The sequence below is a fragment of the Microcaecilia unicolor genome, chromosome 1, assembly GCF_901765095.1.
Source record: "Microcaecilia unicolor chromosome 1, aMicUni1.1, whole genome shotgun sequence".
Lineage (NCBI taxonomy): Eukaryota > Metazoa > Chordata > Amphibia > Gymnophiona > Siphonopidae > Microcaecilia > Microcaecilia unicolor.
In genome coordinates this window covers 332198931-332215947 of record NC_044031.1, presented here as the reverse complement: position 1 = coordinate 332215947, position 17017 = coordinate 332198931, and positions in this window count along the sequence as shown.

The window sequence follows — 17017 nt, the reverse complement described above, 5'->3', positions numbered from 1 at the left end:
TCTACAAAACCTCGATATGAGGGTAAATCAAACTTGCAAAAGATCTTGGTGGCTCTTTGGTTTACAAACAAAAAGGTTTTTTTGTTTTGTTTTAAGTATGATTACAATGATGTCACAAAAAAGTGTATGCAAAAAAGAAAGCAATGTATATGCATTTGCTATAATAAAATAGCAGAGAAAGGAAAACACCCAATGTGTAAAAAGAGCAATTCTTTTATAAAAGGACTCTGTAATGATCAATCTCACCATTTAAAGCCATCCGGTGCCCCAGCGGTGACTATAAAATCACTCACCACAAAGCTGAATATTGACCCCATAGGTTTCTCCCCCCCCCCCCCCCCCCCCCTTACCTGACTGTTCTTACACATTGCTACAGGTCTTCCCTGCTCCCACCCCTGCTCCTCAGGGTTCTGGCTATTTTTTACCACACAGCTTTGGCTCAAACCTTAGATATGCAGTTGCAGGAGAATAGGATCACTGAACAGTGCCCTCCACATCACACAGTTCAAACTACTGCCATTCAAGAGGGCAGAAGCTCCCCCTCTTAGAAATTGTGCTTCTAGTTCCAGCACTACAATGTCACAGTGGGAGCTGCTGATAGTTCTCCACCAACCCAATATCATGATCAAGCATTAGGAACTTTGTACCAAGGAACCTTTGGCAGTTAACTTTCCCTGTATGAAGTTCTTGTCAGTCAAATCTGCCTAGCCTTGCTCCATAGCACAAAACAAGTAGGTGGGGCACGGTAGCCTAAAACCTAAAAGCAAAGTGGCCAGAAATAACAGAAAGCTAATATTTCCAACAATGTACAATACATTTCAGGACTAAACCTCTCCTCAATGAGGGCAGTAAATGCTACAGCCTGCATGCTAAAAGACTACTCCCCATCTCAAAGTGCTGCTAATGAATACTTAACTCAGGAATGGCCCGCAGGGGGTGTAGGGCCTTGTGCAGGGACTCATTGTGGGTCCTCATTTAGCTAAATACTTCCATAGGCCAGTAGAGATAGAAAAGAAGGGCCACGAATAAAGGACAGAACCGCTCATGTGTAGGACTGCCCCTAATTGCACTAAATGCCAATGATGAAAATGTCTGAGGACAAAAAGAAGGAAAATGATGAAGACAGGAAGATATATGCAGAAAATAGATAATAAAAGTCATAAAGGAAAATCAAGAGGAAAAGAACACAATGAAGATAGACACTCTCTGAAGAAAATTCGAGCAAAGGATACAGACAACTGAATAGTATGAAAGGCTCCTGAGGAAATTAGAGAGTCAAATTAGAGAGTCATGGGGTAGGAGGTAATGTTCTATTGTGGATTAAAAACTAGTTAAAAGATAGAAAACAGAGAGGAGGGTTAAATAATCAGTATTACCAATGAAAAAGGGTAGATAGTGGGATTCAACAGGGGTCTGTGCTGGGACCACTGCTTTTTTACATATTTATAAATGATCTAGAGATAGGAATAACTAGTGAGGTAATTTAATTTGCTGATGATGCAAAATTATTCAAAGTTATTAAATCGCAAGACAATTGTGAAAAATTGCAAGAGGACCTTACGAGACTGGGAGACTAGGCATCCAAACAGCAGATGACATTTAATGTGAGCAGGTGCAAAATGATGCATATGAGAAAGAGGGACTCAAGCTATAGCTACATGATGCATCCCCTTACGCCCCTACCCGTAACCTCCGATCACAAGACAAATCCCTCCTCTCAGTACCCTTCTCCACCACCGCCAACTCCAGGCTCCGTCCTTTCTGCCTCGCCTCACCCTATGCCTGGAATAAACTCCCCCGAGCCCATACGCCAAACCCCCTCCCTATCCATCTTCAAATCCCTACTCAAAGCCCACCTCTTCAATGTCATCTTTGGCACCTAACCATTGTACCTCTACCCAAGAAATCTAGACTGTTCCAATTTTTGATTGTCTGCACTCCTTGTCTTTTTGTCCTTCTTGTCCTTTAGATTATAAGCTCCTTTGAGCAGGGACTGTCCTTCTTTGTTTTTTGTACAGCACTGCATAACCCTGGTAGCGCTCTAGAAATGTTAAATAGTAGTAGTAGTATAGCTACATGATGCAAGGTTCCACATTAGGAGTCACCGGCCAGGAAAAGGTTCTAGGTGTCATCACTGATGATGATACTTTGAAACCTTCTGATCAGTGTGCAGCGGTGGCTAAGAAAGCAACTAGAATGTTAGGTATTATCAGGAAAGGAATGGAAAGCAATATTGAGAATGTTATAGTGCCTTTGTATCACACCATGGTGTGACTGCACCTCAAATACTGTGTGCAATTCTGGTCACCACATCTCAAAAAAGATATAGTGGAATTAGAAAAGGTACAGAGAAGGGCAACACAAATGATAACGAGGATGGGACCACTTCCCTATGAGGAAAGGCTAAAGTGACTAAGGTTCTTCAGCTTAGAGAAGACATGACTGAGGGGAGATATGATAGAGGTCTATAAAATAATGAGTGGAATGGAATGGGTGGACGTGAATAGCTTGTCTACTCTTTCCAAAAATACTACGACTAGGGTGCATGCAACAAAGCTATTAAATAGTAAATTTAAAACAAATCAGAGAAAATATTTCTTCACTCAGTGTGTAATTAAACTCTGGAATTCGTTGCCAAAGAATGTGGTAAAAGCAGTTAGCTTAAGAGGGTTTAAAAAGGTTTAGATAACTTCCTAAGTCTATAAGCTGTTATTAAGATGGAATGGGGAAAATCCAATGCTTATTTCTAGGATAAGCAGCATAAAATCTATTTTACTGTTTGGGGATCTTGCCAGGTACTTGTAACCTGGATTGACCACTGTTGGGAAACAGGTTACTGGGCTTGGTGGACCTTCGGTCAGTCCCAGTATGGCAACACTTATGTTCTTATGCTATGTTAATTAAAATTAGGAGGAAATGATTCAGAAGTATAAAGGTGGAATCCTACATAAAATTATGAAGAGAACATACCATGCAACCTTCAATAATAAGAAAAAGAAAGATAAAATAAAGGGACAACCAGAATTGTCAGGAGAATCTGTAAGTAGTCGCAACTGAGTCAAGTGGGTATTATAAACAGTCAAAAGAGCAAGACAAATATATTTGTGCTGAGGTACTTTGGATCAAAGTAAATGGAAAGAAGGCATTACAGACTAAAGGTATGTTACTGATGAACTTTTGCAGCCAAGCAAATTTGGAGCACTCACACTAACATTCAAGAAAAGCATGATAGTATACTAAAAATGTTTGAGGCAAATGATTCTGAGCCCACAAAAGTGTCACCTAGTGATACTGAAATGCAGAACTTAAGAGTAGGTGTAACAGAGACCAATAAAGAGGACAAGATGGGTATAGTCCAGCAACAAGGTGGGTCAAGGAATGTTGACGAGACCAGCAAAATAAATTTGTGCCACTAGCTCTACAAACAACCACATCCCCAAAGAGGTTAAAAAAAAACCAAGTACCACAATATATTATATATTCACTGCTACAAAGGAAAAATGAATATGTTGTGAGAATGTCTGTTGCTATGGTAAATGCAGAGGAGCTCAGAAAAAGACAGAAGCAGTAGAGAAAAATATTGCTAATTGGTCTGCCAAGTTGAGAACCCTTGCAAGCCTAGTCAGGGAACAGATACCTGATAAATGGAGAGTTATTTAAATATCAAGATGTCATTTGTGATGCATATAAAACATAGAAACGAGTAACACTTTGCTACAATGTGATAAATAGTACCACAAAAGCATGGATGCATACACTAACCTGAGTTGAGGAAGTAGGACCACACACATGAGCTGAAAAGCTACCAATATAGCAATCAGTTAGAGACTATTAAGGAGAAAAAGACTTTTAAGAGACAACATCAGGGAGAACTAGCCTGGGGATAGGTCTGAAAATTATTCAAGAATGACCATTGCAGATTTCAAAACTACTTAGCATAAGATGTAGACAGTAATTTATAACAGGGCATCGTGGGTAGCCACTCATAGAGGTACCTATTTTATAAACATAGATGGCATCTACTTGTGTTTATACTAGTGTATGTGAGAGAGAACATGCCATGGATGCTGGCATGATCATTTACACTTGTACAAGGGCTTGTATAAATGAGAGCATGTGCATTACTCACATACATGTGTATATAGGACTAGATTCAGCAAATGGTGCTCAAACAATAGTGCTGAAATAAATTTGCATGGAACACTATTCTTTAAACAGTGCTCCAAGTTGGGCACCATTTACAGACTAGCACTTAGATGTCCACGCCAAACTTTAGGCGCAAGGATTTACACCAACTGAGACCTGGTGTAACTCCTTGCATGTAAGTTAAGTGCGGATCCTCAGTATTCAGTAATTCTGCTTGCATCATTACCAAATTCCCCTGACCCACCCATGCTCCTCCCATGGTCATGTCCCCTTTTGAGTTGTGTGCGGCAAGATTTGCGTGTAGATCTTTATAGAAAAGCGCTTAGCAAGTCACACATGCAAATCCAAATTGTTACCAATTAACATCAATAATTGATTGTTAGCACCCAATTACTGGTGCTGATTGGTTTCTTACCCCATTTAGTTGCATGCATATCTCAGAATAGTGTATACCACATGTATTTCAAACTAGATTGATTCCTTTTATACCACATATTATGATACTTGATTATCACTGCTGTCTGCAGATGATATTTTAGACACTGATGAAGATATGTATCACTACGATTTCTTTTGTGTATGCATGCACATGCGCAAATTAAACCAGGTGTTCGACTTTATCACTTCTTAAACGTGCATGTATACATGTGACAGTGTTTTTCATTTGAATTTTTCTGCCTATATGAATATTTAATTGTTTAGAGACATTATGTTAGGCACTTCTACATATGGCATATTTTTTCTGTTTGTCATTTGCACGGATACCAGTTTTTATCTATTATGATATCTTTGTATATATGTTTGTTTTATTTGATTTTACATATTGTTTAATGATGTTTTGTTACCAGACACATGAGGCAGATGTTGTTACACCGAAACACTGCCCATGTCGGGTCTTTCAGAATAAAGAGCTCTTGTTCGTCTCTATCTTGAAGGCCCAGTTGTGCTTCTTTTTTGGTTCCAAGTATTACTGGACATTGCTTCACTAAAGCTGAATGGTTATCCAAAACTTTTCGGGCATCTGGTTCCAATTTTGTCTGCTTTCAGAACAAGTGGCCAAAAGCAGAACCACTGCAAATAGATAAAGCATCCACAACCTCAGTAGAATGACAAGGAATATGATAAGCAGTGAGCATAACATTCAGATGTAAACATCACAAAATAAGCATTCTCAAAACACCAAGAATCAAAATGCAATATACCATTTGCCTGTTGATTGCAAACACTATTGTCATAATATCAGACCAAATAACCATCCTCATATTGCTCAATTTCTCACCCCACAAAATGAAGGCCACCCAAACAGGAGAAATTCTAGAAAGCCTGAATTCCGTATCCATCACTCCCCAATCCAATGATGAGGTCAAACCCTTGCACATCGTGACACTGCAAAATATATACCAAAACATACACCACCAGAAGCATCTGTAAATAACTATAAGAAATCTGTTGGAGTGAATGTATGGTAAACCCCTCCAATTACATTATAATTCTGCAAAAAATATTTCCACAATCTCAAATCATTTTTCACATTCAATGGTAGCCTAACAAAATGATGTCCTTTTCTCACTCCTTTACTCAAGCAGGACAGCCTTTGTATGAAAATCCTACCCATACAAATTACTCTGCAAGCAAAATTAAATAACCTAATCAAAGACTGAATCTTCTTCAAAGTCAATTTTTATGCAATAAAGCTTCATCGACAGCTACTCTTTATTTCTTAACTTTGAGAACAATGAAAACACATGCCTGTAATTTAGGTGTGTCTCTTCCCACAAATATATATTTCTATCAGGAAGAATAGGTGTGTTTTAGGTCTGAATACTTATTCACACGCCCTTTCCCTCCATACACATTCAAACCAGAATAAACCTATTACACTAAATGTGGCTTAAAATCAGTCACAGCTTTATTTATTCACCAAACAATGAGTAAACACTTAGAACTGAACTTATCATATTAACAATACAAAATCTCCATCTCAGCCAGATGGTAACGTACTGACATATCAACAACAACACTGTCCCCCAAAGGAATGGCTTGCGGTACCACTGAACAATCCTGCCCCCTCCCCCTAAGTTAATGGCGGTACTGCATATGAATCCCTCCTCAATTTCCTTATCACAAACTCCCCAATTGTTCCACTTCCACAATTCCACTGTTAATGAAAAATGTACTGCCAAACCTGCAGCAACAAAGAAACCAACACCCCACCCTAAACCCATTACCCGTGCCGTGCCCCACCCCACCAGGCACACAAACCAGCTATCCACACCCACACAAGAACACAACAGGAAGGGCTGGGCAGGACAAGAAAACCTGCGCTTTTCCCACCTGGGCTCAAAACTAAAATGTGCCTGTTTAAACTTGCCCTTTGCCTCAAACAATTCCTGCCTTCTAATTGGCTCCCTTTTTCACCATCCCCACCAATCACCACCACCTCCCCATTGTCACTAACGCCATAAGCAATTCTGTCCCAGGTGGCTCCGCCATATTATCCCTCCCCAGAGTAAAATCTGGGGTGGAACTTAACATAGATATTTGTACATCCTTTCCCTCCATACACGCCTTCAAACCGGAATAAAACTATTATACTAATTGTGGCTTAAAATTGGCCACATCTTATTTATTCACTAAACAATAAGTAAATGCTTATTGTTTAACAATACAAAACAATACAAAAAACCCATCTCATCCAGACAATAATGTACTGACATATCAACAACAACACTGTCTCCGAAAGAAATGGCCCGTGGTACCGCTGAACCATCTTGCACCCCCCCCCCCCCCCAAGTCCTTGGCAATACCACACAGTAATCCCTCCCTAATTCATAAACTCTCCAACTATTCCACTTCCACAATTCCACTGATAATGAACATGTACTTCCAACCCTCCCCCCCCCCCCCCCCCCCCACTAGCAGGGACAGCTTAGCTTGTCACTACTGCCTCCCTCAGCTGCAGGCCCATTAAAAGCCACGCAAGACTCCAGTAAATCCTGGATACCAGAAAGAAAAATGTCTAACCCAATATCAGACAGATGTGCACTATCAATCTGAAACAAACCTGGACAATCAACATTTATAAGATCATGCAACAAAATCAACCCCCCCCCCCCCCCCAAATTGACTAACAAAACAAGACACTTCAGCATTAACTCACTTCCAAAGTCACTTGAACTTCTACTGCTCCATGCCAAATTAAGTGTGGAATCATCTGGGACGATATGAGTCTGGCAGCTGGAAAATAACAAAAGATGATCAGCCAGGCCCACTTCATTGCTGGATTAGATCCACTCCCTTCATAATACATAAGTCATTACCACCGAAATGAATAAGAATAATAGCTAGAGAGGAGAAATAATGAACTTGAAACACCAAAGGAAGCAGTTGAGCCCAACACATGCTTCTTAGTCCAAGTCAGCGAATGCGAACTCCCAGGGAAGCAAGACATGTGTGAGGACTCCAACGAGTCGCAGTTGCTCTGTTCTGGGCCTAGAAAACATAAGAATGGCCGCAAACACAAACACAGATTTTTGGAATGACAGGACCTGCCATAGGGACTAAAAAACATTAGCAGACAGTCAAGTAATATCACACTCACACATAACCCCAATATGCATTAGACCCCACCTCTCCACCTGTTTAATTAAATCCCCTGACCCTAAATTTGGATTCTTACTACAAATTTAGGGGTGCTTTTACAAAGCTGTGCTGAAAAATGGCTTACAGTAGTGTAGGTGTGGATTTTGGATGTGTGCCAATCCATTCTTTTGTGCACCTGTAAAAAAAGGCCTTTTTTTGCTGAAAATGGACATGCAACAAAATCAAAATTGTCGTGCATCCATTTTGGGTCTGAGACCTTACCGCCAGCCATTGACCTAGCGGTAAAGAATCAAGATGGCGTCCGTGAGAGGGAACGATTCCTGAGAGCTCCGAACCACAAGTCCTTCTTTCGGAGTGTTTATCTTTCCGGAACCCAGTCAATGGGGAAAAGAAAGGGAAAAAGCGGGGCTAAAGCCGCTTCTAGCCCCGCTTCTACTTTAACTCTCCGACAACCGACTTTAGAAGCGTTTGGACTCCAGGCGCGTAGCGCTTTGATTCCTGCCATGGTTGGATCCCCAGACCATCCGGGGGATCTTAGCGTAGAAGGGGCGTCATTAAGCCCGCCCCAACAGACTGCTCCGCCGAGACCTGGTGGTGGTTCGAGACCGACGGGAGAGCCAGAGTTGGTGTTTTCCGAGGCTACAGGCGGCCCTGTTGTTTTTTCGACGCCAGATAGGAATACATCAGACGAGAGGTCGGGAAGTATTGTTTCCTCGCCCTCTCCTATCATGGCTCCACCAGTGAATATCGGCGCTATTACAAGACCGGCAGTTGTTACCTTGCTAATATTGTATTTAATCTAACCTGTAGAGGCTAGGGAAACTTACCTCCTCTCTTCAAAAAGGTATATATAAAATATATGTTAAAAAGCAAAACGAACTTGTAATACTGAAGGATAAACAAAAAAGTAAAACAAACTTGTAATACTGCATGAAGAAACAAAAACTGGTTATAATACGAGAAAGAAACGTGAGCTTATGATAAAATGAATGAAATGACGCTGGGATCTCTATTGTAACATCAACTGAATTGATGCTACTATGTTGTTTATATATTAATAACCGTTATACTGAAATTTTTTTAAAAGGACTAACTGTTTATTTTCAAACAGTTTGTTTTTCTTCAAACAGTTAGTCCTTTTAAAAAAAATTCAGTATTATTGAATTTAAGTTAGAGACGTTTAGTTTGTCCTTTTTTTCTTCAAACATTTAGTTTTCTTAAAATTCAATATTATTCCAGCTCCAAAATAATTTCCAATTTATTTATATCCATCAGGCACGTTTTAGATTAAGCTCTATCCGTTCATATTATATTTTAATTAATGTTCATTTCATTTTTCAAACATATAATTTATAATTCAAGTAGTATCTTTTTCATAAATTCATATACACGCACTCAAATTATTTATTGTAGGTTACAATTATTTTTCAGCCTTCTACCGCGACAGTTTTCGATTATGATAGCATTCATTTTACTTTCAATCATGGGCACTTTCTTCATTTTGCTAATTGCTATATTATTTCTCACAAAACAAGTGCGATTAAGTAAATTCCAGTCCTACCTTTTACAACTTCATAATTGCAGGTACATAATTTTGTGCAATTATACGGCAAAAAAGTTTTTCTCCTCATTTGCTTATTTTAAGTATTTTTTCATTAAATTCAAGTTAAAGATATCAAGCTCGTTTAGTTTTTCTTTATACAGGTAGTCTTCTTAAAATTCAGATTCACTTATCGTCGACATTATTCCAGTTTAAATGATTCTCAAACCGAATCATACTCATTAGATACGTCTTGGTTTATTTTTCACCTATTCACATTATATTTTATTAAACAATCACTTTAATCTTCAATATATCTTTTTAAATTTAAACAGTATCCTTTTAGCAAACTCAAATACACGATATTTATGTTTCTTCACCTCATCATTTAACAGTTAGATAACGTTGACACTCCAAACTATCTTACACCACGCATTCATGACGTTCACCATTAATCATTTAATAGTCAGATAATGTTTACACTCCAAACTATCTTATATCATGCATTCATCATGTTCAGTAATAATCATCTAACGTGGGTGACAATTATCTTTTAGTTTTCCATTATGATAACATTCATTCTATTTCCTATCATGGTTACACTACCTGTTGATCCTCTATATATATATAATTACTTTCGTTTAGTACCTCCTTTACTTTGCTAAATTGCAATAACACATTTCATCATCCTCAAAACAAGCGTGATTAAGTAAATTTCAGGTTGACTTCATTTCCTTAATTTAATTAGTAGTTTCCAATTGAAAATTATACGTTTACTTTTTCCCTCCAATTTTTGAAAAACGTCATTTCCTCCATTTCATCTATTTAAGAGACGCTGACACTACCGCCATTTTTTCAATATATTTCACAATTGTAGACATCTCTTCGGAGAGGAGGTAAGCATTAAGATCTAAAACTTTCTCTGCGCTCTTTGGTATTAAACCATCACGCATATAATTTTTCAATTTAGTTAACAGACTATCGTTATTTTAAAATAGTTAAAATTTTAAAGATTTAGAACTCATATATCAATATCGCAGTACTTATTAAATAAACGTTTTGAAAAATTTCCACTGAGGATGATTTTCGTTCATAGACCTCCGACAGTTTGACACAGACAACTTTTTATATGACTTAGATTTTAACGGTTATTAATATATAAACAACATAGTAGCATCGATTCAGTTGATGTTACAATAGAGATCCCAGCGTCCTTAATATATAAATAACATCAGTAACATCGATTTTATAGATGTTAGAACAGAGATTTTGGTGCCCATCACATTATGTTTTTTAACCATTTCATCAAATCACGTCATTTCATTCATTTTATCATAAGCTCACGTTTCTTTCTCGTATTATAACCAGTTTTTGTTTCTTCATGCAGTATTACAAGTTTGTTTTACTTTTTTGTTTCTCCTGCAGTATTACAAGTTCGTTTTGCCTTTTAACATATATTTTATATATACCTTTTTGAAGAGAGGAGGTAAGTTTCCCCAGCCTCTACAGGTTAGATTAAATACAATATTAGCAAGTTCATACACAGAATTTTCTGTTCATATACAGAGATTCCACCATATTCAGTTTTCAATACAGAGTCAATAATTTATCATTACTTGTTCAATATTTCTCAACTTAGCAATTAGCCCCTTTATTTTAATGCTTCATTCTATACCGGTGTTGTTTCACATTTATGCCTTTTTAGGTATATGCTATCATAATATATACTTTTTCTATTGTTTCATTTTACATCATCTTACCTGTTTCAATTTCCCTGCATTTCATCAATTATTCTTATACATACAGACCTAAGAGGATTGTGTCTCATTATTTCCCTTGGAGTACACATTCCGAGTTACATCTACCGAGGTACTTTACAATTCATTCATTTCATTTTAAAATTTGGGCACAATTAACTCATTATATTCACGTTAGATTTTGATGTGAAGATTAATATATGTTCATTATAAATAAAAAAATGTTTTTAAATATACATACCCATACACCATTCTATACAATTTTAATTTTTATTATTTGAATATAAATACAATGTTTATTTTTACAACTTGATGCATTCAAAGTATTTATCCGTGTGTTTAAATATTCATAATATATTATTCCATACAATTTCAATTATAAATTTCAGTATTTGCATATAAATACATTGATGTATTGTTCAAAGTATTATCCATGTGTTTTTATAATTCACAAAAAAATTTTTTTTGATCAAAAAAAATGTTTTAATCAAAAAACTTTTTTTTAATCATACATAATTTTCCTTAAAAAACCTTTTAAAACTTTACATATACGTTTTACCTTTACCACTCAATGTTATATTATTAGAATGAGTCACAGATATTTTTCTGGCTGTTTGTTCATTTATTTATGTTATATTTTTATCCAATGTCTGTTGTTTCATTCACCATATTCATGTTTATGATATATTTGTAACAATATTCTTTGTTTCATTGTTCAATTTAGGTTACAAAGACCCCTAAGGCAGGCCTTTGGGCCGAAACACGGCCGTGTTGGGTCATTTTCATGTACATTGTTATTTTTTAATTTTTTAATTTTTAAGTGAATAAATATACAATTGTTGGTATCCTCATCCACTCTCCTCACTTTTTGTTTTATATTAATACTGAAGTGAACAGGAACCTAGTTAAAGGCACACCATCTGCATAAGTTAACCAAAATAGAGCAGAAGCAGGCCTGTGCACCCAAAAAGCATGGGCACAGTGCCACGGACAAGACTCCAAGGCCTCCACAATATAACAACAGCTGAGACCCTTTTCCCAATTGATAAGTTTTAGAGCGCCTAATCCTGAGAACAACCCAACTCGTGGCCAGAGAAATGCTCCAAGGCAACAGCCCCAAAATACCACAATCTCTCATATGGCATGCCACAAATTCACTCACTTGCAAGACACCAAAATGTGCAAAGAATAAGGCTACACAAAACAACAATACCTCATAACCAGTAGTACAAATCAATGGCAAACCCCCAATAAATGGAACAAAACATCATGCATGATTGGTAAGCAGACCTGCAAAATAACCGGGTCAAAAGTCAAGCGCTGAAAACCGTGAACCAATTTTAAGACTATAAAATGTACTTCAGCCCCATTCAATTTACATAAGGAATGGAGGCCAGCCATGGCTACCATCACCACAGCCCCCAACAAACCAGCCTGGGAAGCAAAACCCAGAAAATCCAGAACAACCCATAAAGGAGGGGAGATCACCACAGATAGGTGTGCCATAGACAAAAATCTACAGAAATGAGTCCATCACCCCACATAGGATTTCCATGTGCTCAAAGCTAGGGAGGAGTCAAATAGTTTCTTCAAGACAGCTAAATCACATCCCATAACTTCATAGGCATCGGACAAGGCAAGTCGCTCATAGATGGCGCCAAAGCTCAAAACCAAAGCCACTGAAATTGAGAAAGAGAATCAGCAATTTAATTAGTAACCCCAGGAATGTGTTTCACCATTAAAGATAAATTCAGGCGCAACGAGCAAAGAACAATGAGATGAAGAAGTTCACACAACAAAGGACAACTTGCCATTTGCCTATTAATCACATTCACCACTGCCAAGTTATCAGAACGCCAGACTACGGTCTGATTCAGCAAATGAACCCCTCTCCTCCCTCCCCCCCCCAGATTTCCAAAGCCACCAACAACAGAAAGAGTTCCAAAAAGGCGATATTGGAACACCAACCCGGTCCAACCAACTTTGAGGTCATTGTTCCCACACCACTCCCCTTGCAAATACAAGCCAAACCCCTTCCCTCCTGAAGCATCAGAAAACAAAGACAAGTCCCAATTAGAGACCTCTGATGCCAGCCAAAGGCATATACCATTAAAATCCCCCAAAGATAACAGCCAAGCAAGCATATCTTCTTTAAACCCAGCAAAAATTCGCAGAAGATGATGATGCTTCTGAATTCCCATGGTCATGCATGCCAAATGCCTCGTGAAAACTCGCCCCATGGGAATAACCCAAGCCGCAAAACTAAATAAGCCTAAAAGGGATTGAACCTGCTCTAGGGTTTGTTTCTGGGCTGTACAAACTGCTGCAATAACCTGAACCAATTTATCCACCTTCTCTTTTGGCAGGTGAGACAACATAGCAAAAGAATCTAACCCAATCCCTAAAAACATTAACCAAGTAGTGGGACACTCTGATTTTTCAGCAGGTAAAGGCATTCCCAATTCCCCTGCAACACATTGAAAGGCACACACCAAAGCACTACAAGCCATAGGAGCCAGCTCTGTGGTGCTGTGGGTGCTTGAGCACCCCCAATCTTGACCAAACTCTTTGACTGTGTCCATGGAAAGTATATTTCTGTTGGGTTAGCACCCCCCCCCCCCCCAATTATTTTGAAAAGTTGGCTCCTATGCTACAAGCAGAAGATGCTGCCAGCCCCAAAACAACAACAAAAAAATAACACAAGTAATGCAGGATACTATCACTTCCAACAACCAGGAGAGCTATGCACTCCAGGAAAGTAGTTTTCAAAGCAGGCACAAGCCACTGAAGAACACATTGGAATCCAATGGTCATAATAATAAGCTCCCTCAAATTTGATACTCAAAAGACAAAAGGAACTAGGATGGATCAGTAAAAGACAGAAAGCAGCCTCTATATCCACTTTCACCATCAGGGCCCCAAAGCCATGAGATCGAACCAACTGGATCACCTAATCAAAAGATGTATACTGGACCAAACAATACTGCTCAGGAATGAAATAATTCATACTCTTACCCCATGAATAAGATAAATTGTGAATCAAATGGTACTGACCTGGCTCCTTCTTAGGCACTAGTCCCAAAAGTGAAACCACCAGAAGGAGCTTCAAACGGTCCAGCAAACCGACCCAACCGCAGTTCGTTTTGAATCTTTTCCCACACAATGTCCGAATGCTTACTTACTGAGGGAACATTACAACACCGATGAGTCAAAAGGGGGCCATGAAAAGGAATAACAAAACCTGCAGCAAAACCTTTCCATAAAACTGCAGTTAAATCCTGCTGAGGATACCCCAGTAACCAATAATGCAAATCCCCAAGATTAATTAGATATGGGCCTGGCAGGAGACCCTCTTATGACGCCACTAGCTCCGCTCTGCCCAACTGAGAACTGCCCAGCACCCAATCAGTGTACAGCGCACCAGAAAACTGAGTGCCCTGCTCCACAGATAGAACATTGTTGATGAAAACGACAACCCAAACAATCACATTTGCCAGCATTGACATGAAAACAAGGATTAGCCAGCAACCAAACACGACTAGATGGAGCCACAACTCTCACAGGAACCGGCCATGTCAGAGCCGAGAAACCACTCACCAAATTGCTAGGTCCAGGCCGCAACACACCTGAACCAGGTGCACCAACCACCGTACTTCCCACTGTTACTGAGTAAGAAAAGGAAGAACCCAAACCTCCCCGAGGGAACTCAAAATGCACTGGAGTCATTTCAGACAACCAAATGTCCACATTCCGAAAACCCCAGTCATCGGACTTATCATTCGCCAAACTCTTCTGAAAATGCTCGTCATAGCCAGGCCCATCCCCCAAAAGTCCGATAAGCGTGCAAAATCATGTCCAAGTATTTTAGCAAACCTAGATACAAATCCGGCTTGGCTGGACCCAAAATACCGGCATACGCATCAAAAGCCAGAAACCAATAAAAAATAGACATATATTATCGGCTTCACTCGCTTGGCATCATCTTTCCCATCATTCACCTTTTTATGTTCCCCCACCTCCCCAAATCGAGCCAATAAGGAAATTAAATCAACATACTTCCCTTGCAAAATTTTCTGTGCAATATTTTAGACACATGACAATCTAGTGGGGCAATAGCTGGGTATGCCCGCTCTGAGACACCTGCACCAGAACAGGGACAGGAGCAATGGGAGAAAGATACAAACTTCCCTCCAAAGCACCCGCCAGCTTCACAGATGATCCCAAAGAAGAAGTCTCGACAGAATCAGACAACTTGGAATCCCACACCTGCAAAGGACTAACCACTCCAGGTTAGCCTACGCAACTGCTTATTCCTGTTCAAACACTTAACAATGTATTGCAATTAATGCACAAATTTGTTATTCCGCAAATGCTTACATATATAAGCGGTACTAACTGCACGCTTACCCATCCCTCCCTCCTGTTTTTCCATAGCAACACCCACCAAGTCCCCAACCACCCTTTCCCCATCAGACTCACCTGCCACAGAACCACTGGACTCCTCCTCCATGCTCAGCTCTGCCGCCATACCAGAGCTTCTCTGAGAACCTGTATACTTCAAACAAATGCTCTGGGGTATGTACAAATGCCAGTTATCTGGTTCTTTAGACCAGGGGCAATTATGTCTACCACCATTCAAACATGGAGAAGAAAGCATTATTTTGTTCTTTTCTTTAATTGACTCCTCTGTGGCCGCCATCTGTTTTAAAATGCAATGAATAGTCAATTTGTAAATTACTAACAGGGAAGCAATAGTCACATGGGGCTAGATTCTATATATCATGCCTAGAAAATCAGTGCTAAAAAATAAATATGTGTAGGCATATTGTCAGGCACGCCAAGTGGAGATGTGAGCCCTTGTGCCCGATGGAGGAAGAATTCCCACCGAGCTGTTGGCCAACCCTGAATTCCCCATGTCTCCATCCATTCCCCAGGTGTCCTGTCCCAGGCCCCTACCTGTGCTCCCGCGGGGGGGGGAGCGATGGTCGTCGGGCCTCGCGGTGTCCAGGGCAGCGGAGACGGACCGCCGACGCTACCGCGGGTCGGACCGAGGCCGGCGACCCGCTGGAGCGAACGCCGGCCTCGGAGAAGGGAGCACGCCGGCCAAGATGGTGGCGCCGGCATCGACGTCTCCCTGGCCCGGAGCGGACCAGCGAGGAAGCTCCGCCTACTCGCGCCGGATTGGCACGCCGGAACTGAGACTCCGCCTGCAGGGCAGGCCGGCCAATCCAGGCGCTCCTTGCCTGCCAGGGCCGGGGGGATTGGCTCCTCTTCCGGGGAAGGGGCGGACTGGCGGGAGATTTAAACAAGGGAACTGGAGGGTTCCAGTGCTTCCGTTTCAGATGTCAGAAGCCGACACAGTGGATCTCGGAGTGCTGTTCTTCAGAGACTGTGTTCATCTTCGTGCCAGCCGTCCCTGCTAGCTGCCTTCAGAGACTGGGTCCATCTTCAGTGCTAGCCGTCCCTGCTAGCTGCCTTCAGAGACTGGGTCCATCGTCAGTGCTAGCCGTCCCTGCTAGCTGCCTTCAGAGACTGGGTCCATCTTCAGTGCTAGCCGTCCTTGCTAGCTGTCTTCAGAGACTGTGTCCCTCTTCAGTGCTAGCCGTCCTTGCTAGTTGTCTTCAGGGACTGTGTTCCTCTTCAGTGTTAGCCGTCCTTGCTAGCTGTCTTCAGAGACTGTGTCCCTCTTCAGTGCTAGCCGTCCCTGCTAGCTGTCTTCAGAGACTGTGTCCCTCTTCAGTGCTAGCCGTCCTTGCTAGCTGTCTTCAGAGACTGTGTTCCTCTTCAGTGCTAGCCGTCCTTGCTAGCTGTCTTCAGAGACTGTGTCCCTCTTCAGTGCTAGCCGTCCTTGCTAGCTGCCCTTCAGAGACTGAGTTGCTGACTACCAGCCAGGCCGGCCGTCACCCCGCGGTTCCAGCAGTCCTGCTGGCCGCCTGCAGCTGGGGGCTCAACCCTTGGTGAACGGCGGTCG